Genomic DNA, 24,160 nt, shown 5'->3' with positions numbered 1-24,160 from the left:
TAGTTGATGTTGCCTCCGGGGAACAGATACCAGAAACTTTACATTTAGAACACTTAAAAAGAAAGATTCCTGGCAAATGTGACGGCATAATTGGTATTTAAAGAAGAGCTGTGTAATATAGTACCTAAATCATTTTATAGTCCCACTGCTATTTTAGTATGCTAGTAGGATATCTGAACCACTTGCTCTTGACTTGTACCTTGTCTGTAATGATGTTATGCATAATGCAGCAAAAGGAATTCTTCATTCCTGAACAGGGGAACAGAAGCGAACAGAAGTGCTTTTTACAACTCATCTCTTATGGATCAAAGCAAACTTCAAACTTGCCTTATCTTGTAAGCAAAGTTAGTGTCCTTGAGCTTTACTGTTACAGCTACACATGCTTATCCCACAGTTTTTGCTGTGTTTGTGTGAACTGAAATTGCACATTTATAGATTGCACAGGCTTGATTTCTACTGTTAGTTAGACATTCAATGCGTCTATTAAACCCACATATTTTCAGAGCTTACTGTGAAATCTGTGCAGAAATTATTAAAAAAAAGTGTAGATATTTACTTCAGGCTAAATCTGGCTAAAAAAAATGTCTCAAATCTGAAATAGTTGGGGGAGGGGGGAGGGAGGAGATTAAAAAAAAAGAAAATTGCAGTAACTGGAAAACTATTCTTTTGGTATACACTTATTACATTTTTATTTTCTCAACTGATGTTTGTGCTTTCTGTATTTGTAAAACATAGCTTAAGAGTAGTGTAGATGTGAAGGCTGAAATTTGGGAAATGGATCCTTATTTTGGTCATATGGTTGAAATGAATGAGATATTTTGTTGCTTACTACATATACATTTCCATCTGAAGCATTTTATACCTTCATTGTATATTGTGCATGTGAAGTACAAATCATGCAAGTGAGAGGGTAACTGCTTTTCAGTGCTAATCAACCCCAAAAAAGCTGTTTTAAAAACAAACAATCCAAAGGTACTGTAATGTCTGACCTTCGTGCCTTTTGGTGGTGATCTAGTACATTACATGTCTGAACTGCGTTGCTCGTCTCAGTTAGATTTCAATGTTTTTAGGTCAAACTATATGTTCCATCTGGGTTTTGTGTCTTGCTGAGCAGTTTGACAGTTTCTTCTACATTATAATATTTAGAACAGCAAAAACTGTAATTGATGTCTTTGAGAAAAAAAGGTCCCATGAAGCTTTCCCTGGGGAATGGTGAATACATACTTTCTTAAATGAAGACAGCCATAGTAGCCAAAAAACTTCTTATTCCTAGTCATGCATTTTCCCCTTCCTATCAAATCTATATTGTGCTCTCATTGTAAGAAAACAGTTTAAGTTGTTGGGTGGTTGTGCTGCTGTTTGCTTCTTAGCTTTCCAGCCTGCAGCTTTTACTTTTTTTGCTGGTTCAGCACTACTTCAAAAGAACTCTCATTTTGCAGGAAAAAAATGTCTTATAAAGGATCCTGGAAATGCACTCTGGGCATATTTATATACTCAGCTATGCTCTACTTTCATCTGTTGTTTTTCGTAAACCAGGAAGGTATGAGCCAGTTCTCATCCCAAAGCCATGTAGCTATGTCAGAAACTCAAGTAGAATTGTGGTGATAAATCAGGACTTGCATTAAAAATATGGGTCCAGTTGCCCAGAGATCTCTGAGACTGAAGCTGGCATTCTCCCTATTGGATTTGGACCCACACACAGAAGTAGTGTGCAAGTGGCTACTTAGAAATTCCCCATGACTGAGTCAAGAACTGGCATATTGTGGTGGTTCCAGCTTTCTGTCAGCTTTCAGGCCTCTTCCCCAGTGACAGATTTCTGGGTTTGGATGCTTAAATTGTGATCTTCTCTTCTGCCATGGTGCTTAGAAAAGAAACAGTGGGTGCCTACTTTAGTACTAATGTTAAATATTTACCTAACATTTCCAAAATTAGTGATCAAAAGAGAACCTTTACTTCAATGGACAAATTATACTGGCAGTAAGCTTTATTTATAACCATAAATCAATATTTGTCTTGCCGCTGTATGCTGCCTAGTTTTATTTTTCTGAAAGTGCAAAAAGACAGAGGTTACTAATGGAAAGTGCAGAGTAAGTTTTAGCTCTTATCTAGAATAAAATGGCTCAGATCTTTGTTAATTTTGTCCAAGGATGGCCTATTTGTTCTTTCCTTCAGTTGACTATACTGGGCTTTTGACCCTGTGAGCAAAAATATTTTTAAAGTAGCTTTTATTCTAATTCTTAATTTTGGCTTTCAGCTACTTAAGCTTTCTTTTGAACACTAACCTTCTCTGTGCAAACAGGCACACTCCTTGTACGGTTGTATTCTGGCATCATTAATACCATTCTGAGGCTTGTTGTTGACTGAATACAGCCAAGATTTCACCCTCGCTCACAAAAAAAATGATGCAAAATCCCCTCAAGTTTTCATTTTCTTATTTGTTTTTTTATAATCTACTGAACGTGTTTGGGCTGGCATAAGCATGGGGGTTCCACAAACACTGGACTTGTAAAGCAAAATATCTGGGCTGTGATGAATTAAATACGGTGCATAATTTAGGTCGGGAGTCTGTGGACTTCATGATGTAGAGGTGGTGGCAGCAGCAGCAGTCCCTCTCATCTGTGTACAGGAGCAGAAGACATATGACTGTTCACCCAATGTTCAAGTATACTGCAGTCTGAGAAACCATGGTCTAGATGTTTCGCTTAGAGGTTGTTCATTTATGCATTTATTCAACCTGATCTAAAAGCCTTGGTATACATGTGCATGTGTATATAAACATATGTATGAGTAAATAAGAAGATTATTTGCTGAGCTACCCACTAAATATTCAAACAGATTATAAATCCTCTATTAATAAAGCACTAATATTGCCTATTTTAATAATTTCCCCATAAAAAGTTCTACAGAATTCCTGCATGTTTATGCAGAAAATAAGCTACAATATGCGTTCTATGTAAGCTTAGATCCGCTTTGCACAAAGACAATACTCTCAACTCTTTCACATCTGAAATTTTCCAACAGTCTCTCTTTACGCATAGACTAGACAAACACTGCTCCAATCCTGAGTAGTTTTCTTCTCAGGTCAAGGAGTAAAGATATTCTGCAGTTCTGTTTTCAAGTGTTTGAGAGCTGCTTGCTGTTACATTTTAATTACATGGATAGGATCAATAATTTATTCGTTATTACTTTACAATACCCTAGATCCAAAGACTTTGGAGTAGGTTCAGGTAAAGTGTTCTTAGCGCTTGTGAAGGCTGTTGTAATCTTGAATCTTTCAGAATTTGGTTCTAAATCATTTGAAGAGTACTGCAGAGAAACATTGAGTTTATTGAATTCATGGTTTTCTGCTGTTACTGATTATGAATAAAAGCAACTGCAGTGTTAATTAGGCCCAAATAAATTAAGTTCTTGGTGGGTATTATGGAGTTTCTGTCCAGGAATTAAAGCCTTGCCCTGGTCTGATAAGAGATATCCTTCCTTCCCTCATTGTCCCTGCCAAGGATAAAAGTCAAATCAGTTATAAGCTTCTATACCTGTTTTTGTATAGCATGAAATTGCTCTCATCTTTACATGATTGATACAATTAACTTCAGTGGGACTGCTGAAGCAGTGGGTGACCTGGATTTGACTGTGTAAATATGCACTGTCTTGTGTAAGACATATAGATGCCATCTCCTTTAACCGCTATATTATATTTTTTTTCTGAAGTGTCTCTTTTTGTCTGAAAATCAGTTATAGAAGGAATAGGATGTGCCATCTGTATAGCAGTTGCTATTGTCACTTCACCACCCTTCCAGCTTGAGAAACTGTACACAGTGTAATGTAATGTTAAACTGTCCTGTAGAAGGTTAGCTACCTGTACCTCTGGTATTTTTAAAGATATTTCCTTTGTGAAAGATACAGGTTAAGAACCTGCTCTCATCGATGTCAGATATACTCTTGTGACTGATTTCAATAGGAGCAGTGTTGAGCCCGTAGCTTAGCTTGACTTGATCGTGAAGTCACTCTTGCTGGACCTAGTTGCCACTGAATATATATATCAGTGACTTTTTTGAAAATGAGCAGTCATCACATTTATTTCAGATCAAATCTAGTGGAGAAGGAAAGGAGAAAGTTCTACAATAGAAGATAATATTTTGTCTTAATTTTATATCAGTTTGCACTTTGAAAATTACTCCATGAGTCATGAGTGATTGCAGTGAAGTCAGTGAGTAAGGGTGGGGCCTGATCATACTAAGAGATCTTTAGTATGGGCCTGGCTCCTGTCCAGGGCTTATTCAAGTCTTTTGGAATTTTTTAATGGACCATGAATATAAAGGTGATCTGGCCCTGCATCAGGAATCTTTTATTTCCCCAATTAGTAGCAAGGCTTAAAGTTTACCATATACAGAGGGACAACACAATGTCTAAGAAGAAGTAACCATTAAAATCCTCAGATTAGGTCTTAGTTGGAAAGGAAGTGATGCGGAGGTCTTTTGTTGGACTAGTGGGTGAATTGTTGTCAGGATGAACCTTCATCTAATTTACACTTTCTTCCCATATTTTTCTACATTCTTCTTGGTAGCATTATAATTTTATTAATTGAAAAATAGAATATTTTTTCCCCATTGTATTGAGACAAATACATTATATCTTTCTCTTGTATATTAGAATTCTGTACTCTAGTCGTCGTGACAAAAAAATAGCATGATAGTGAACAGCATGTGGTGGTGGATTCTTATATTAAACACAGTTTGTACCTCAAAACCCTCTTTGCAGATATCTGATTGACTAAGATATTATGATTATTTCTAGTTCTGTTGATAAAAAATGTCTTCTTTTCCATATGGGCGAAACATGATTCAAAGATGCACTTCGAAAACAACTACCATATTAAATGAGACCTCTACACAACGAAAGTTGTTTTCGTGCTGTCCCTTGATTCAAATAATTATCATTTCTCCAAATATTTATACTCAATAGTCACACTTACCACAAGGTGCCTTCTTGCATAAACTGACATTTAGTATCTTGTGGTCTGAAAAAAATATTTTTACTTAAAAGGAAGCTAAAACCAAGGCAAATCCTCATAAAACCTGGAATGGCAAAACTAGTTTTAAACCAGGTTTTTCCCTGTCCACTTCTTCAATCCACCAGCAACTCAACTTTTGCGCTGTTCAAGGAGCTTTCTTTTGTGAATGGCTTAGATTTGTGAATTAGCATGATAATGCTCCCTCCTTGCATAATGTCAAAATCACCATATAAAGAACCCTAGTCATTGTATGGCTTGCAAAAATACGAAAACGTGTACAAATGGTGATTTACTTTGGTGTGAACTGGTCTTTTAGAACATCTTCAGAATAAAAATGGAAAGATTTTTTTTTTTTAATTTTCTGTTGATGTTGACACAAAAGTATAGTGGTACATTATTGACAGAACTCCAGCATCACCAGAGTATGTAGTGAGCATGGTGATACCATTGTATACATTGTTAAACTGTTTGAAATTCAGAAAGATGCAAATTTCATAGAATGCTGCACTTTTTTCTCTGTAGGGAAAACGAACAGCCTAGTAAGTTTCCACTTTCTTTCTACAAGGTGTTTTAGTCTCACTGGCAGAGTGGTGAAAAGCTAAAGTTTTTATAGAGTGCTTACGCTGTTAAAGCAAAATTGGGTTTTTATCGTCTTACTAAGGAAATAACTGCTCCCATCTATGGGGAAGAAAATGAGATTTTCTGATAGGTAAGGACCCTTCCAAATGCTTCCAAAAGAAATCTGAATATATTAGTGAAATAATAGGCCTCAGAAAATATGGATTTTTAGAAAGACTGTCATAGTAAAATGAGTTAGTCCATCTGCTCATTGATCCACAGGGTCTGAACTTTGGATTTAGTCTTCCCAATGCAGAAATAAGTGAGATTAAAGATATGCTTATATATTTGGTGTGACTTAAATTCTTCTAAACACATGAAGGTCATATGAAAAATATGAAGGTCAGCAGTAGACCTAGAGACCCTCTATATCTTAAATTAGTACATAAGTGCTAAAGGGCTCTGGCCTTTCCCTAGGGATAAATTGCCATGAGAGTCACATTTCTATTCTCCTTGCTTTACAGCAAGTAGGTGTGCCAAAGCAATGGAGAGACATACTGAAACCTTCTTCTCATGCTGGGTGATAATTTCCACAGAAAAGCCACTGCGATGGCTGTCTGCAAGGGCCCTCACATCAGAAGTTAATGCCCATGTGTATCAGCCCAGGCATGAAGGGTAGCGTGTAGAGGGATAAGGTGGAGTGGTGGCTCCTTGGCTCCCCTGTCACCTGTGCAGCACCCAAGCCTGGACCCGCTCATCTCCTGGCTGGGGCAGGAGCAGCAAATCACTGTCCCTAAAGCCCCCTATAGGACCTATAGGTATGAAAGGAATTGCCATTAGGATGATAAACTAATTTACCCTTTTCTTGACACGCTCTTACACGATGTTTTTTTGAATTGTTATTAGCTTCTTTCCTTTGCACATTCCCGCTCATTCATGTTCCCTTTTGTGCACATTTTCTTGACCTTTCCCTCTTTCCTCTGCTATTGGTTGTCAGTGTCTCTACTTCTTACGCTTTCTCTTCTGGCATTCAGAACATCATTCTCCAGACCTTATTCTCTCTTTTCTTTTTCTCTGCACTTTCCTTTCAATGCTTTTTCTTAGGCCCTATAATAGGTTTTCTTGTTAAAATATCATATATAACCTTAACTTCTATTTCTAACATCCCTTTTTTTACATCTGATTTTGTTTTGATTTTCCTGAATTTTGGTGTAAATAAACTATTGTGGTTCGATAAGACCTTTTGGTTAATTATTGGTTGAAGGACATTCTTAGAGAAAAAAAGGGATTTAATACCTCCAGTAATGCACAACGGAAAGAAAGGGGAGTTGTGGGGGGGAAATCAGTTGTGCTGACAGGCTGTCTGACAAATTCTGCTGTCCCCTGACGCAGACACTATCACTGTTTGTGGAGTTTACAGCTATCCTGTTTGCAATGTCTTTCCTTATAGGAAATACTCAAAGTGAAACAGAGTATATGAACTTTTGAATGCAGACCACAGAGAAGCATAAACAGGCAATCACATCCAGCTATAAAAACATGACATGATCTATACATAATACATTTGAACCCTAGCATATTGGCTGCTTTTTATTATAGTTATTAAGAAGAGTCCAAGAGATCTGAAAAATAGCCTGATCCTAAAGGGATAAGAAAATGACACACTTTATTTGAAACCATTACTTACTGTACCACTTTGGGGGGGTTTAATTGCATTGTCTAGCATGCATCATCTTGGCATGCTACTTTTTCATGATGGAATTCAGTTATGTAATTCACTATTTTCGGTACTTACTGCAGTTACATGCTTTATAGAGGGGAACATAATACGGACTTCTATGCTTCATGTACTTAGTGATAAACATATGGAATAAATTACCAGGCAAAAGCAATTCGAAATAAAGAATACAAATGGGTCAAGTTTGTTTCTGTGGAAGAAAGAAACAAACTTATAATTCAACAGTAGAAAGCCTTGGACTGATACGAATTGGAAATTGGCAGGTAAGAGCAGGCAGCCCTTTCTTAATCTTGTAACCGTATGCATTTGAGGCTCTCATATGTGCCTTTCATATTAAACATCACGTTTGTGGGCATAATTACTTAGCTGTACTTTCATATGTCATCTTCAAATTCTTTAACCTCAGTGTTCTGAGTCTACAATCATTTCCCAATTAACCACTGCAAATTGCCTGACAGCCTTTAACAGCCACTGTGATGAAGAGGGAATGAATCTCTACATTCAATTCCAAGGCACAGGTTTCAAAACCCCTTACTCTACTTTTAGCAGGTGAAGGCAATAAAGATGATGTGACAACTTGCTAAGACAACATTTTTGCACTGTTACTAAAATGCTAACTTTTGTGGCCAGGAAGTATCACAGCTGCCTACAGGTGACGTTGAGAGCTCCCATGACTTATGGGAAAAAGATACAAAATAAGAAGTAGGCCTTGCTGTTCTGTGGGATGAAGATGAGTAACTGGGTTTAAAGAAATATCTTTGGTAAAATTTAGTAGGAAGTGCTCATTGAAGGAGGCTAGTATTGCTAGAAGAAAATATCAGTGACTTGGTGAGTCTAATTGTGAGTAAAAGACTCAAAAGATTTGTTATCTCCTAGTAATTCTGGGAAGAAAAAGTGCTGTGGTGCAATGATTTCCAGAAATACAATAGAAAGAGAAACTGAACTCAACAGAGAAGTGTATGGAGTAAACCCATGTGCCCATATATAAATTTTGTACTGTCCTGCTGCTTAGATGGGATTTGCATGTTGTGTAAGTTTGAACTTAGCTCTTTCTATAGGTTTGATTTTCATCTTCTGCCTGTGCTTCTGGCAGATTTAACATGTGGTGTTAAGAAACATGGCAAAGATTCTCTGACTAAAATACTGTAATACTTGATGAGGCACTCTTGCCAGCAATGGCAAGAGCAGTATTACTGTGAAGGCTCTTCTTGGTATTGGACAATGGAAGGGACTGAGATTCTCCTTCTGAAAGAGGAACTAAAACAACAATACAATTGCTTGGATATTTGTTCCTCCCTCAAAACCTGAGCAATCAGAAGATCTCACTTACTTCAGCATACTTGCTGAAAGGACTGTATTTCCTGCAAAAGGAAAGGGTATTTTTAGAAGTTCTGTCAATAATGTAAATTACTTCTTCCTAGTTTTCAAATATTTATCTTCTCACTTCTAATTAAGGCAAGGAAAGTATGTGATAGCTAAGATACTCAAACTCACAAATGGTTTGTATTCAAAACCTGTAAGAAATGCTTTCAATAGTGATAAGATTACAAAGCTACAACTATAAAAAGCAATTGTTACATGGCATATTATTTTGGATCCCACTTGTGATTATTATTCTCTAATAATTCTGTTTTTTAAAACTATATAAAGATGTAACGTATTCCTATGGGAAATCACATTTTAAAATATAGGGAAATTTAACTTTTCTGACATTTAAAATGAGATTTTTTTCCAAAGCTGTCCCATGGGCTTTGGAGATACAGGGAGCCCTAACATTCAAATCCCATAACAGGGACTGAAAATGTCAGCCTAAAGGCAAGGTTAGAAAACACAACAGGTCAAATTCCTTTAAGAAAACTGTCCAGTATTATCAATAGAATATTGCTCTGTTTCCTTAGCAGAAAATTTATTTCAATATGTACCTGATGCTACAAAAATTATTTAGAGAAGTTTTTCTCTGCATGGACTACAAAGTCAGCCAGACTCTCAGCATTCATTGTTTTCTGCTGCCCAGCTGCACACATCAAGGAACTTTCTCAGCTAATGCTACTTACCAAAAAACGTTTCTTTCACACAAATGCCCAATGCCACAAGCTCCTGTGGTGCCTCTCAGCTTTTATTGGATATTAATTTTGTTGCCCTTGAGAATTATAGGAAGATACTGAGAGTCTGTGTTGCTGGTCCTAAGCCTTTGCATACAGTTACTGTATAGTTATCCTTAATGTAAAACATCCTGTGGCAAAAAATAAAAGAGGAAACAGAAAAGCTCTAAATATAGACAACACTATTATAGACATTTTACAATTAGATGAACTGGGAAACAAAGCACAAACATACACATGCTATCCTCCTCTCTACCTGCATGTCGAATTATTCTCTATGAGAAAAACAGAATCTTTTAACAACTGACCTGTTGCTCAGCTAGCTATAAAGAAATCATTAACCTATTATGATGCACACATGCTGTTCCACCTGACAGGAAGACGTTTCAATTGTAGTTTTTGACAAAATTTTCATGAAAGACAGTATGCTCAATAAGAGGAAAATCAACAGAGAATGTTATAGAACTCTGTGGCATTTTCTGAGGATCATTAAAGGGATCTTTAATGAAAGCAGCTGAGTAATGTGCCACAGGAAGAAATAGACTCATAAAGGACCTTGAGTGTATTTGAACGAAGAACAACGACATCCTTAGGTTTCACCATGAAGTAAGAATGTGGGGAGGCCAGGCTCAGAATGCTAGGAAAATGAGTCTGTATGAGGAGGGATGTTTCATCCCAGAGTAACCTTTTCCCTCACCCTGGAAAATCTCAGGGCAGCAAGAGGCATATAACACATCCCTCCACCCTGTGGCAGGCAGCTATTGTTGTTCAAGGGAAAGTCTCCCTTACCTTATTGCTGAGGTTCTTTGTATTCATTTTCTCAAACTCCTGTTGGTCCTACTTGATCTTTCCTAGTTAGGTTAATTCTTTCTTTGTGTATGTAAATGATACAAAGCTGGGAGGGGTGGATGTTACATCAGAGGGGTTTGCTGCCTTTCAGAGGGACCTGTACCACCTAGACAATTGGGCCAAAAGGAACCTCAGGGAGTTCAGCCATGGGAAACAAGAAGTCCTTCATCTGGGAAGGGATAACCAGCCCCATGTGCTAATATGGACTGGGAAGCAACTGTCTGGAAAGCAGCTCTGCAGAGAAGCACCTGGGGGTCTTGGTGGATAACAAGTTGAAATAAGCCAGGAACACACCCATGCAGCAAAGAGGACCAATGGTATCCTGAGCTGCATTAGGCAGAGCATTACGAACAGGTTGAGGGACACGATCCATCTCCTCTACTCAGCACTGGTGAAACTCATTTGGAGTGCTGGGTCCAGTGTTTGACTCTCCAGTACATGAGAGACGTGGACTTATTGGAGCATAGCCAGTAAAGGGCCATGAAGATGATGAAGGAACAGGAATATCTCTCCTATGCAGGAATGCTGAGAGAGCTGAGACTGTTCAGCCTGAAGAAGAGAAGACTCAGAGGGATCTCATCAATGTATATAAATGCTTGATAGAGGGGGTGAAGCAGACAGAGTCAGATTTTTAACCATGGGGCTCAGGTGCAGGACAAGAGGCAATGGGCCCAATGCAGAAACACATGAAATTACTCTTGACTGTAAAGAAAGACTTTTTTTTACTGTAAGGATGACTGAACATGGGAAAAGGTTTCCTGGAGAAACTGTAGAGTCTCCATTTTTGGAGACAGAACAAACCTGTTTGGACATGGCCCTGGGCAACATACTCGAGGGGACTTCACTTGAGCAGGAGGCTCGGACTTGATGATCTTGAGAGTTTCCTTCCAGCCTTATCCATTCTGAGGTTTGGTGATTCTGCTATCGTAAAATTCTTCTTAGGTTAATGTTGTGCTTAGATAACAGAGAAATAAAACAACTCAAGAAAAAAATGTTTGGCTTCAGTATGGATTGCTTAAATTTAAAATAAAAATAGAAAATGAAGAAAGTATAGGTTATATATAGAGGTTGTTTATTATATGGTATGTGAAAAGAGTTATCCTAAGCACATAACTGAGTTGTGGATTTCCCTAGCACAGTAAGAAGCATTGTAGTATTCATTTAAATATTCTGAAATGAAAGTTGTATGAATTTTTTAATGTATCACAAGGACTGACAAATCCCACATTTTTGTTGGAATATCAGAGGAATGTTTTATATGGATAACTGGATAACTTTCACAGTGACAGCAAAGAAAGCAAGCTTCGTTCTGTCATTTTTGGGATCTGCTGAAATAATTTCTCATTTTCTAAAATCCAACCCTATGACAAAAGAGGATGTTGTACCAATTTTATATATGATTTATCACCATAATTCAGTCTTTCAGAAAGAGTACATGACTAATACAGTCCTTTGTATAGCTTGTAAGAAGTCAGGAGAGTACATGATGTTGTCTGATGTGAGCCACTAGAGTTTGGTGACGCACAGAGTCTGCCACTGCATAGTGCAAATTCTTCAGAAATTGGGAAAACAGAGAAGTAAACCAATTTCTTAAAAGCATAAATGATTTGGAATGAAGTGAAATGAGTGCATAATCTAACAAGCTGAAAGGATCTCTGGGGCACAACTAGAGAAGGATAAAAGTAGTTGATTATCTACTTACAACTAAAGGTGCAGCAGAAAGAGAGTATGCAGGCAGCTGTCATTCCAGCTCAGGAGCATTGTGTGTTATCTCAGACAGAAAGCTGCCTATGAAACCAGAGGAAGTATGCACATCCCATCCAACAGAAAAAGTATAGGTGTTTTAAACAAAATTTAAGTGATAAAAGACTCACTTCTTTTAAGCCTGAAATCTTTAACTGTAAGACAGGAGAAGGTACTCGGTAAAACCCAGGATTTGGTTGTGAGCTAAACTGATTGATGTGCGGATTAAATAAACAGTTTGAAACAGTATGCTTACAAAATAGCATGATGGTTCAGTAGTTATGTATGATAACTCAAAAAAGATGTCAAGCTTTCAGTCTCAAGAAGAAATAATTTACTAGGGGTAGGGATACTGTCAATAAACTGAAGAAAAGAGCCAACTAGTCCATGATTCGTGCCAAAAATGAACTCCATTCACCTGAAAACAGAGGTTAAGGAGAGTGGCTTGTAAGGTTCAATGCAAATAGGACCAAGTATGCACACTTGCTAGTCACTGTATTGAATATATAACCTCTGCATACACAGGGACCCCAAAGAATTAAAGAACTATCAGAAGGGAACATTTTCCACTGTCTAAAATGGCAAAAATTCTGGAAAAGATGTTTAGTTCAAAGTTTTTCACTATGCTCAATTGATACCAGGGTTTTGACATAGGTCATTAGAAAAACAAAGTTTGCATTTTTATATGTTCAACCCTTGCTAAAAGGATGCTATTTTTCAGACTGTCTTTTTGGTTATGCTCTGGTCCTGAGGTGTGACACCAAAATGCATTGTAAGAAAGTTTGATGTTATGACAGCCATTAAGTCTGATGGTGTTTTACACTGTGGGAAAACAGTTCGTAGTGTGATAAGAAAGAATGAGTGACTTTAGAAATATTCAGAGTGTAGGTTAAGGCTATAGAAATAAAAATTAAAAAATCTATGTAATAGAAACAACATACCTGTGTGACAAGTTAGCACAGCAAAGACTAGAGCTAGCTCACTGTATAAATGAAGTCTCAGTGATGCTTGTTCTCAAATACAGGAGTGGCAAGCAAAGATTTCTTTGGAGTAGCAAACTATGGAGCATGAAGTATGCCTAATTTGTCTACTAGCAATCTGAGAGTTCTCTGATGCAAAAATGTTGAACAGACATCAGAAGAATTTGTTTATAAAGAGCATAAGTAACCAAAGGTATCATTTCTGAAATAGAGAGTAAATTAAAGAACAAACTGCCTATAAACATATGTAATAGGAGGCCTGATACAATTATTTGAGAAAATCTGTTTCAAAAAGCAAGAACAAGGGAGTTGTTCCACATAATGAGCTATCACTAGAATTGTTTGTCAATATGCTCAGGAAAAGAAAGAAGCTTTGGTCTTGGTCCGCTGGGATAAAAGATTTCATGTCTTTTTAATGGTAATTCAGTGTACGTTAGCAGAACCCAGTTACTGGAATTGTCAGGTAAATAAGAAAGTAAGGTTGTAGACATTTATTTATTTTTCAGTTACATATGTACAATTTTCAAACTGAACACTAATCTGGAAGAGAAGCCATATTATAAATGCATAGTCCAGAGAATTTTGTGTAAAAAGAGATAGATTATATACATGTCAATCTGTTACAACAATAAATCTGTTTGGTCTTCCATGAAATGAGGAATACTATTACTAGAGATATTGCAACAGATGAGAGATACTAAGGAAACTATATAAATCATAAGGTGTGAAGAGCAGCACATTCATAGAATCTTATATCAAATGAAAAGTAGTGTAGGCGTGGGTAACGGACCGTTGTAACGATGTGACCCCAATATGAGTATGATCGTACACCTTTATTAGTCAGCAAAACAAGGTTTATATAGCAAAACTATTACAGCATCTGAATGGTTAAAACCCCAACCCATATATAGGCAAAACTACTGCAACTCGTTGTGATTGGTGCAGAGCTGCATCTCGAAGTGAAAACAGTACTGTGGCAGGAAACAGCAACGTGGCAGGAAGGAAGTGACAGTGTGGCAGGAAACGGTGACGTTCCCCCTGCTCCAGTGTCCCGAGCTCGTCGCTCTGCCTTCCCAGCAGGGTTCCGTGTCAGCCGCTCCCAAGGCTCACCTCCAGATCAGAACCTGGGTTGCTCAACGCACCAAACTATGTCCCCTCTCGTCCAGCCAGGACTCCACAAAGTAGTATCTGAGTAAAGAGATAATTGTTTTGGGAGGTAACTGGGTAGTGATTCCTAAAATACTAAAGTGAGGAAAACTTTACTTTCATTTTTTATGTATGTTGATAGAATAATTGAAGTTTTGACGTGAAGGAATAAGGATCCTCTACATCCCTGCAGTATACTGCCTAGGCTAGTGTAATTTTGTTGGGGTTGGCCTGGCACACCAACCTTTATTTGCATGGCCCAAGGAAAATTCTTTGCCTTTGTTTTCCCTTGGGATTTAGAAACAGCATGCAAGAGAAGGCACTGGATATCTTCTGTGAAAGACACAATAAAACCTTCCCAAGCTATTAACTGTCAGCAGCCTGACTGAATAGTGGGACATAAGGTGCATTGCCCTTGTCTCCTTTATTGGGTGGCTAACCCTGCTGTAGAGGATTAATCTTGCCAATATACAATTCAGCATCAGGGAGACTCCTCTGCATTCTGTTTGTGGTGGGTTAATCTTGGCTGGCCACCAGGTGCCCACCAAGACGCTCTTTCCACTCCCCCTCCTTCTTCACTCACCTTGGTGTCTGCAGAGTTGTTTCTTTCACGTTTTCTCACTCTGCTGTCTCCCAACTGCTGTGCAGTGTTTTTTACCCTTTCTGAAATATGTTATCAACGGGATGCTGCCAAAATGACTGATTGGCTCAGCTTTGGTCAGCGATGAGTCTGTCTTGAAGCTGCCTGGCACTAGCTCTGTCCAACATGCACAGAGCACCTGGTGTCTTCTCACAGAAGCCACCCTTGCAGTACCCCTGTTGCCAAAACCTTACCATCTACACTCAATACAGTGTTCTTCCTACGTATCTCACCGTTCTTTAAGACTCTCAAAGAAATGTCAGTTCCGAGGCTTATTTATGAAAGACATAAATCTAGGCCAAGTCAAGCAAAGAAACATAAACTGATGGTCCCCCAAAATGTGCGCTAAGATCAATAAAACTCTCAGTTTTTTTATTAGACAAAAAAGTAACCAGAATTCTAAATAAAATATTTCTTCTCTGAACCAACCTTATGTGAGACTTGCACCTCACTTTCTAAAGAAGAAATCAATGCAGGTTAATTAATCTCCAATAGAGATATATGTCATAACTAACACAACGATATCTAACATTCAAATACTCTTCAGTGATTGGAAGCATAACACTTGCAGAGAAATCTGAAGAAAGAGGCTTGCTGTTCGTGCTGCTGCAGACATGTTTGAATTTGTAATTGCTCCTCTGCAGTCAAAATAATAAGGTGCCTGAAGAAGGAGCCAGACTTGGAAGATGTCCTTTGTTGTTGTATTATAGCACCAGTTGAAACAAGCTTTCACTATGTCCCCTGCTGATATCTTGTTTAAGAGAAAAGCAAAATCAAGTAGACCCTTCACAGGAATACTTTTAGGTTGCAAGTCCCTTTGAGCAGAAATTGTCATTGGAACAAATCATTCCAGAGGTCATCATCAAGCAAGTGGAGGAAAAGAAGGTTGTCAGGAGTAGTCAACATGGATTCACCAAGAGGAAATCATCCTTGACCAACCTGACAGATTTCTACAATGGCATGACTGGCTGGGTAGATGAGGGAAGAGCCGTGGATATTTTCTACGTAGACTTCAGCAAGGCTTATGACACTGTCTCCCATAACATCCTCCTAGGCAAGCTCAGGAAGTGTGGGCTGGATGAGTGGTCAGTGAGATGGACTGAGAACTGGCTGAATGACAGAGCTCAGAGGGTTGTCATGAGTGGCGCTGAGTCTAGTTGGAGTCCGGTAACTAGTGGTGTCCCCCAGGGGTCAGTACTTGTCCCAGTCTTATTCAACATCTTCATCAATGATCTGGATGAAGAGTTAGAGTGTGTACCCTCAGCAAGTTTGCTGAGGAACAAGCCCATGCACCAGTACAGGCTTGTGGCCAACCTGCTGGAGAGCAGCTCTGTGGAGAGGGACCTGGGTGTGCTGGCGGATGACCAGTTGACCACGAGCCGGCAGCGTGCCCTTGTTGCCAAGAAGGCCAATGGGATCCTGGGGTGCATTAAGAAGAGTGTGGCTAGCAGGTCAAGGGAGGTTCTCCTCCCCCTCTACACTGCCCTAGTGAGGCCTCATCTGGAGTACTCTGTCCAGTTCTGGTCTCCTCACTTCAAGAAGGATGAGGAACTACTGGAGAGAGTCCGGCGGAGGGCTACGAGGATGGTGAGGGGACTGGAGCATCTCTCCTAAGAGGAAAGACTGAGGGAGCTGGGCTTGTTTAGCCTGAAGAAGAGAAGGCTGCGAGGGGACCTTATAAATGCCTATAAATATCTCAAGGGTGGGTGTCAAGAGGATGGGGCCAGACTCTTTTCAGTGGTGCCCAGTGACAGGACAAGGGGCAACGGGCACAAACTGAAGAATAGGAAGTTCCGTCTGAACATGAGGAAGAACTTCTTCACTTTGAGGGTGACAGAGCACTGGAACAGGCTGCCCAGGGAGGTTGTGGAGTCTCCTTCTCTGGAGATATTCAAGACCCGCCTGGACAAGGTCCTGTGCAGCCTGCTGTAGGTGACCCTGCTTTGGTAGTGGGATTGGACTAGATGACCCACAGAGGTCCCTTCCAAACCCTATTATTCTGTGATTCAGAGTTTGTGTAGTGCTTAGTAAGAAAAGAGACTGACCTCTACAGAGTGCCCCTGTAGTTTTCATCTTGAAGAATAGTGTCTTTTGTTTCCCCAGAAATCCAGGAAAATAAAAAAATTATAAAAAGAGTACTCAGTAGTGACATAAACACAGGTTTCATCATTTTCATTTCATGTTCCAGGTTATTAATCTGGCCACAGAGAATAATGAATAATAGAATCATATAACGCTTTGGGTTGGAAGGGACTTTTAGAGGTCATCTAGCCCAACTCCCCTGCAGTGAACAGGGACATCTTCAAGTAGACTAGGTTGTTCAGAGCCCTGTCCAACCTGGCCTTGAATGTTTCCAGGGATGAGGTCTCCAACACCTCTCTGCACAACCTGTTCCAGTGTTTCATCGCACTCATGGTAAAAAATTTCCTCCTTACATCCTGTCTAAATCTACTCTCCCTTAGTTTAAAAACACTGCTCCTTGTCCTGTCACAATAGGCCTTGCTAAAAAGATTGTCCCCATCTTTCCTATGGGCCCCCTTCAGGTACTGAAAGGCCACAATAAGGTCTCCCCACAGCCTTCTCTTCTCCAAGCTGAACAGCCCCAGCTCTCTCAGCCTGTCCTCTTAGGACAGGTGCTCCAGCCCCCGGATCATTTTTGTAGCCCTCCTCTGGACCCGCTCCAACCACTCCACGTCCTACTCATGCTGTGGGCTCCAGTCCTGGAAGCAGGACTCCAGATGGGGTCTCACCAGAGCAGAGTAGAGGGGCAGAATCACCTCCCTCGACCTGCTGCCCACGCTTCTTTTGATGCAGCCAAGGATACCATTGGCCTTCTGGGCTGCAAGTGCACTTTGGTGGCTCATGTCTAACTTTTCATCCTCCAGTACCCACAAGTCCTTCTTCACAGGGCTGCTCTCAATGTCTTCATCTCGGGATTGCCCCAACCAATGTGCAGCACCTTGCACTTGACCTGGTTGAACCTCCTGAGGTTCACACAGACCCACTTCTCAAGCTTGTCCAGGTTCCTCTGGATGGCATCCCATCCTTCTGGCATGACAACTGCACCACTCAGCTTGGTGTCATCTGCAAACTTGCTGAGGGTGCACTCCATCTCTTTAAGTCATTGATGAAAATGTGAAACAGCACCGGTCCCTGTATGGACTTCTGAGGGACACCACTTGTCACTGACATCCATTTGGACATCAAGCCATTGACCACTACCCTCTGGATGTGTCCTTCCAACCAATTCCCTATCCACTGAACAGTTCACCCATCAAATCCACTTCTCTCCAATTTAGAGAGAAGGTTGTTATGGGGAACCATGTCTAAGGTTTTACAGAAGTCCAGATCACATCCATTGATTTTCCCCTGTGCACTGATCTAGTCACGCCTTCATAGAAAGCCATTAGTATGGTCAGGCAGGACTTGCCCTTGGTGAAGCCATGCTGGCTGTCTCAAATCACCTCCCTGTCCTCCATGTGCCTTAGCACAGCTTCTATGAGGATCTGTTCCATGATCTCCCCAGGCATAGAGGTGAGGCTGACTGGTCAGTAGTTCCCAGGGTCCTCCTTCCTTTTTAAAAATGGGCACAATGTTTGCCTTCTTCCAGTCACCAGGGACTTCGCCTGACTGCCATGACATTTCAGATATGATGGAGAGTGGCTTGGCAACTACATCAGCCAGTTCCCTCAGTACTCTGGGCTGCATCTCGTCAGATCGCATAGATGTATGTATGTTCAGGTTCCGCAGGTAGTCACGAACCTGGTCTTCCCTTACAGTGGGAGGGGCTTTACCCCTCTGGTTGTCATCTTGTGGTCCATTAAATGGGAGGGGAAAGGAGAGATGTTGCCAGTGAAGACTGAGGCAAAAAAGTTGTGGAGTACCTCAGCCTTCTCGTCATCTGTTGATACGAGGTTGCCATTCTTCTTCATCGGGGGGGTATACTTGCTTTAAAAATCCTTTTCTGTTTGACATACCTGCAGAAGCCCTTCTTGTTATTCTTATCATCCCTTGCCAAGTTCAGCTCCATCCATGCCTTGGCCCTTCTGGCCTCATCCCTACACAACCGGGCAGCATCCCTGTACTCTTCCCAGGTTACTTGTCCCTGCTTCCACTGCCTGTGCAGTTCCCTCTTCTTCCTTAGTTTGATCAGCATCCCTTGTCTCAGCCATGCTGGTCTCTTCCCTTCCTTGCCTGACTGCTTACACCTGGGGACTGAGAGCTCTTGTGCTCTACGGAAAACAACCTTAAAGATCTGCCAGCTCTGTTCTGCTCCCCTGTCCCTGAGGACGATTTCCCTGGTGGTCTTATTGACTAATTTCTTGAAGAGCTGGAATTTTGTTTTCCTGAAATTTAGGGTCCTGACTATACTCCTTGCCTTTCCCGTATCCCTCAGGAGTGTGAACTCCACCAATGCATGATCGCTGTAGCCCAGGCTGCCTCCAATCTTGATGTCACTGGTGAGCTCAATTACAGTGGTGACCATCAGGTCCAGTATTATATCTCCTTGGGTAGGGGTGTCTATTACTTGGCTTAGAAAGTTGTCCTCAATGCAGTTTAGGAATCTCCTGGACTGCCTACAACTCTCTGAGTTACTTTTCCAGCAGATGTTGGGGTGGTTGAAGTCCCCCAATAGGACAAGAGCCTGCGAAGAGTAATGTCAAATAATGTGAAGAGTAAAGTCAAATAACACTAGTTCTTTTTTAGAAAAGGTAGTATCTTAACAAAATTCTGTGGAGTACAAATGGATCATCTCCTGGTGAGGAAACTTTTATTCCTTGTAATTACCTTAATCTTAACAAGGATATTTCTTTTATTTTCTGTGCATTTTCATGTACAACAAAGACAACATCAATTGTCTGCTTTTCCTATCTAATCAGAATCTTCAGCAAAAGAATGTTAAAGATGACAGCAAAGAATATGGTAGGCCTCCTGAAGGAGTTTCCACAGTCTTTGAGCTGCAACTTTGACTCACACCAAGCTGTAATTTTTGTCTTAAATCTTTGCCACAGTACACTTTGGTTATGGTAACGAGTTTGGGTATCATCTTACATTACAGTTTCAGAATGGGACAAATTATTCAAATTGAAACCTAGTTTTTCTTAAGTGAAAAAGCACTCTTTTAGAAAGTCAGTTCCCAAATCTTCACATTCTAAAATGTTAGAGCTACTTGAATTCAGTGCTCGTGAGCTTTGTTTTGGGTACATATGTTTTATTATGGCAGAATGACATACTGGTGGAGTATTGTTAAGCATTTGGTCTAGCCTTACAAGGCCAGTCTTCTCAGGCTTCTTCTGTGGAGAGTGGGCAGAGAGAGTGCTCTAGGGAAATGGTGGGCTCCTTAGTCAGGGTCTTGTCCTGAACCTCTCCCTAGGGATGCCCATGTCTCTTCATGACCATGGAGGGTTATCAGAGACCTGAGGTATAAGGATAAAGTCAGCTATTAAAAAATGCTTCCTGTCCTTATAAAGTCAAACAGTCTTTCAGTACAAATTCAGTGCAAATTCAGTTTTCTGGTAAAGTTATTCCCCCCCCCCCCCCCCCCCCCCCCCCTTTCTGGTCCCAGTCTCTAAATCTCTGGTTTAATCTATACACGCATTTTAAAATATGTATATTTATTGTTATATACACATGATATTTATGTATTACTCCCCTCAGCTTTGAAATGAGATTTTGCATTATAGTGTTGTACAACTATCTAAATGATGAAAATTTGATGTGATTTGCTCCTATGAATCTAAAAACATGTATACAATATTCTCAAAGACAATATCTAAGTTTTAGTTCACTCAACATTATAAAATTGTGTCTGTCAAGTATCCAAAAGAACGAATTTGTCAAATACTTTGTGTAGAACAATGGTTGAAGAACACTGTGTCTTACTGGTAGAAGCAAAACTAATCTCTCTGTAAGATAGTACAGCACTAAAAGCTTAATTTTGATGAGTGGCTACAATATGCTTTATGTTCTGTGATCCGTTCTCACGTGGTGCTCTGGAAGAGCAATTGTTTGGATAGCTATCTGTTCATGCTACTCAGTATTTACTTGTCAAAATGCAAAAATCCCTGTAACAATAAGAAATACATGTGGTCTTAGTTGTTCTGGTTCTCCTTATTTAATAAACAGGAGTTGTAATCCCCAGAATTTAAAAAATAATAAAGGATTTGCTTCCGCATAAGCAAATGACAGGCGGGTTGAAGGGAGAACAAACAGTTGTCACCCGCAACTTTTTCAGAGCTTGCAGAAATACCAATAACTCAATATATACAAGATAGGATGAAAACTTTTCCTTTTGTTTTTGTAAAGACTAAATTTCAGTAATTAAGGAAACAAAGAATATTTTCTAATGAAGAATAAAAAGCATCTAAGTGCATGGAAGACATCTAAATTACAGGGAGTTAAGCTAGAGTGAAAACTTTTGTGCGCATTAAATATTCTATGGTATATGTACTTTCCTAGATGTATGGACAGGGGAGACTGGAGCAAAAAATAATGCTTCAAAATGTGAAGCTGTAGAAGCAGTTGATTAAGTCCAGAAGATCAAGAAAAAGCAGAAGGTTAGCATTTTGGGGTCATGTGGTTTCTGGTTACAACTTTTGAACCCTATTTACTAAAAAATACCAAGTTCTCACTCTTGTAACAGAGAAATTATAGAAGTGTATTGAGTGAGATCAGTGCTTTAGAGAACAAATACATTCTCTTTCCCATTTCATCTGCATTAAATATTTCTGAGGTCACACTTAATCAGACAAATGTGAAATTAAGGTTATGCACTTAAACGCTATTGATTTTTATGAAATTTAAACCTAAATGGTGTATGGATCATTTTTCTAAAAGAAAATGGCTTTAATGCAACAGATCCATTTTTGAGGCAGGATGGACTTGTAGTTGTGAGTAAAAGGAGATCTAGGAATAATAATCAGATGATGAAAAATTTTCTACATTTTTCAGTAAAAAACTCATTTCAAAATTGTGAATTTTAGCTGTAGAGATGAAATTCATACAGAAAGTTATTTCTGATCATCTTTTATAAAGTGAATTAGCAGGAATATCCTAAGGAGATAAGACATTTCTGTTTGACTTATTATTTTAATATTCCAGTTGTTACACGTTTTAGCGGTAATTTATCTTTTTTTTTTCACTGCTAAGAGCTTTCTAAGCTCAATAAGTAATGATCTCTAGTGCTTAATCTGGATCTGTTATACTACTACGTCTACAGGTAGTTATAGGAAGATTTTTATTCAAATGATGTTAATATTTTGAGCTCTTAACTCCTTTGAAGCGGTTACAACTTTCTCTGTCATTTTTCTTTTTCCTTTATTTTAAGCATGCCTTTGGGGTTTAGAAGGAGTCAAACCGAAAATTAGTAAGGCTGAGGAAAACTGAATACTTTGCTATGCCACTGGAAAATTAAAATTAGTGTGCTTATCTGGTCAAAACTCTCTGAACTAAGAAGGCGTAATTTCACTTCGGGACAAAAATGTGTTATCTATGGCTACAGATCTGACCATGTCAAGCAGTGTGCTATTTAGAGCTTTACTGAGAGAATATAAATAATCGTCAACTGATGATTTAGCTTCCAAAGGCTCTGTTGGTACTTAGCTCCCACCAATATCTCCCGCTAATTTTCACTATCTGTGGGAGTTATGCATCAAAGCATTTACTTTACAAAAGGTACCCTGTTGGGAATATTTGAGAACTTCTTCTCTGACCTGGTGTCTTTCCTCTGAGATAAAATCCCTCTTTCTCCGTTTAGCTTTCTACAGCTTTCCTTCTGAACAGGCTTGATCTTTCCTGCTACCACAGAAGAGAAATAAGAAATGAATCCTTTGATCATCTCTTTCTTAAATGGAGCTTGCTTCCATTCTTACATGGCTGGAAATTTAAAAGAGAAGCACCTTCTGTGAAGAAAATCAAATAAGGTATGGAGGGCAAGATTGTATTAGTCCTGAAAGAGGCAGATAATACTGGTCATAAAACTGTGTAAAAGATTTCAGTGAATCTTGAGTGCACAGGTTGAGGAGCAGATCACACCTAGTTTTTCCCTCCTGAACTTCACTGTGTCACTTAATGGCATGTCTGAATTTGATGAATTTCCAGAGGAATATTCTGCTCATCCACAACAGCTAACCCATCAGCCTGAAGTTTACTTCTCTGTAACGAGTCCATCTGGACAAGATACTAAGCAAATAAAACAGTGTTAAATGTATCTCATTGTTTTCTCAGTGATTTTCTTTGTGTCAACTTATAATGGCTACTGATTTTGTCTTCTCAAGTAAATTAATTAATTAACTTTCGTAATGCATGAAAATTAACTAAAGCATTCTGCAGCAAAATGTGGGATGACTGGGAGGAATGATTTGAAGTCCTTTTCTGTTAATTCATCCACTTCTTCTTTTTCTAGGAAAATCACAGAGAGTATACTGTACAGTTTCTCTTCCTCACACACAGTTTTACATCATTGTTGAGAAGGAGAAAAACATGTGAACAAAAATGTTCAAGTCTATTGTGACAAACTAGAGTAGACTTAGGTCAGCTGATAATTATATATATTAATTAAAATTAGTTTATTAGCTGTTTTGATTGCTATTGTTGGAAATCAGAATTTTAGATAACTTTTATAAAAATATTTAATTAAATTTTTAGGTTACTTTTGTCCTATGTAAAATTTGCTCCTATTACTTTTATTGTATTGAATATATAACTAGGGTGATTCTCATGTTACTGAGTAGGTGAATTCATGTAATATAAGAGAGAACTCACTGGTATTGAAATTCATGACAGGCTGGAGGTGGCTTTATTTTCCTCTGTATTTGTCCATGTACCAGTAACAAATGACCTGACTGAATGAATCACAGCGATGTCAGCTTTGTACTTTTATTTTTAACTCTGCAATCTGTTGTGATTTGAAGATTGAATTGTAGAAATACAACTTATAATGAAGGAGAAATTCCTCTGTCTCATGGCTAGTGTTCACCTGGAGGCTGTACATGAAAAAACACTTCAGGTACAAGATTACAGTATATGAATTACAATTAAAAAATACCACATGGAGGAGCAGGATCACAGTAACGACATGGAGATGGATTTACTTGTTCTATATTCTGCTCTCCTTCTTTAGAGATCACATTGCTTAAACCTAAAATAATCTACATAAACGTCTGTGTATTATTTATATCTGCTGTTGTGGGTTTGCATGGCAAGGTTTTGGTAGCAGGGGGGTTACAAGGGGGTGGCTTCCGTGAGAAACTGTGAGAAGCTTTCCCCAGGTCTGATAGAGCCAGTGCCAGCTGGCTCAAAGATGGATTAGCTGCTGGCCAAAGCCAAGCCAATTAGTGATGGTGGTAGCACCTCAGGGATAACATATTTAAGAAGGGGAAAAAACCTGCTATG

This window comes from Opisthocomus hoazin, chromosome 1 (genome assembly GCF_030867145.1).
Source record: "Opisthocomus hoazin isolate bOpiHoa1 chromosome 1, bOpiHoa1.hap1, whole genome shotgun sequence".
Lineage (NCBI taxonomy): Eukaryota > Metazoa > Chordata > Aves > Opisthocomiformes > Opisthocomidae > Opisthocomus > Opisthocomus hoazin.
This window is presented reverse-complemented; position numbering follows the sequence as displayed.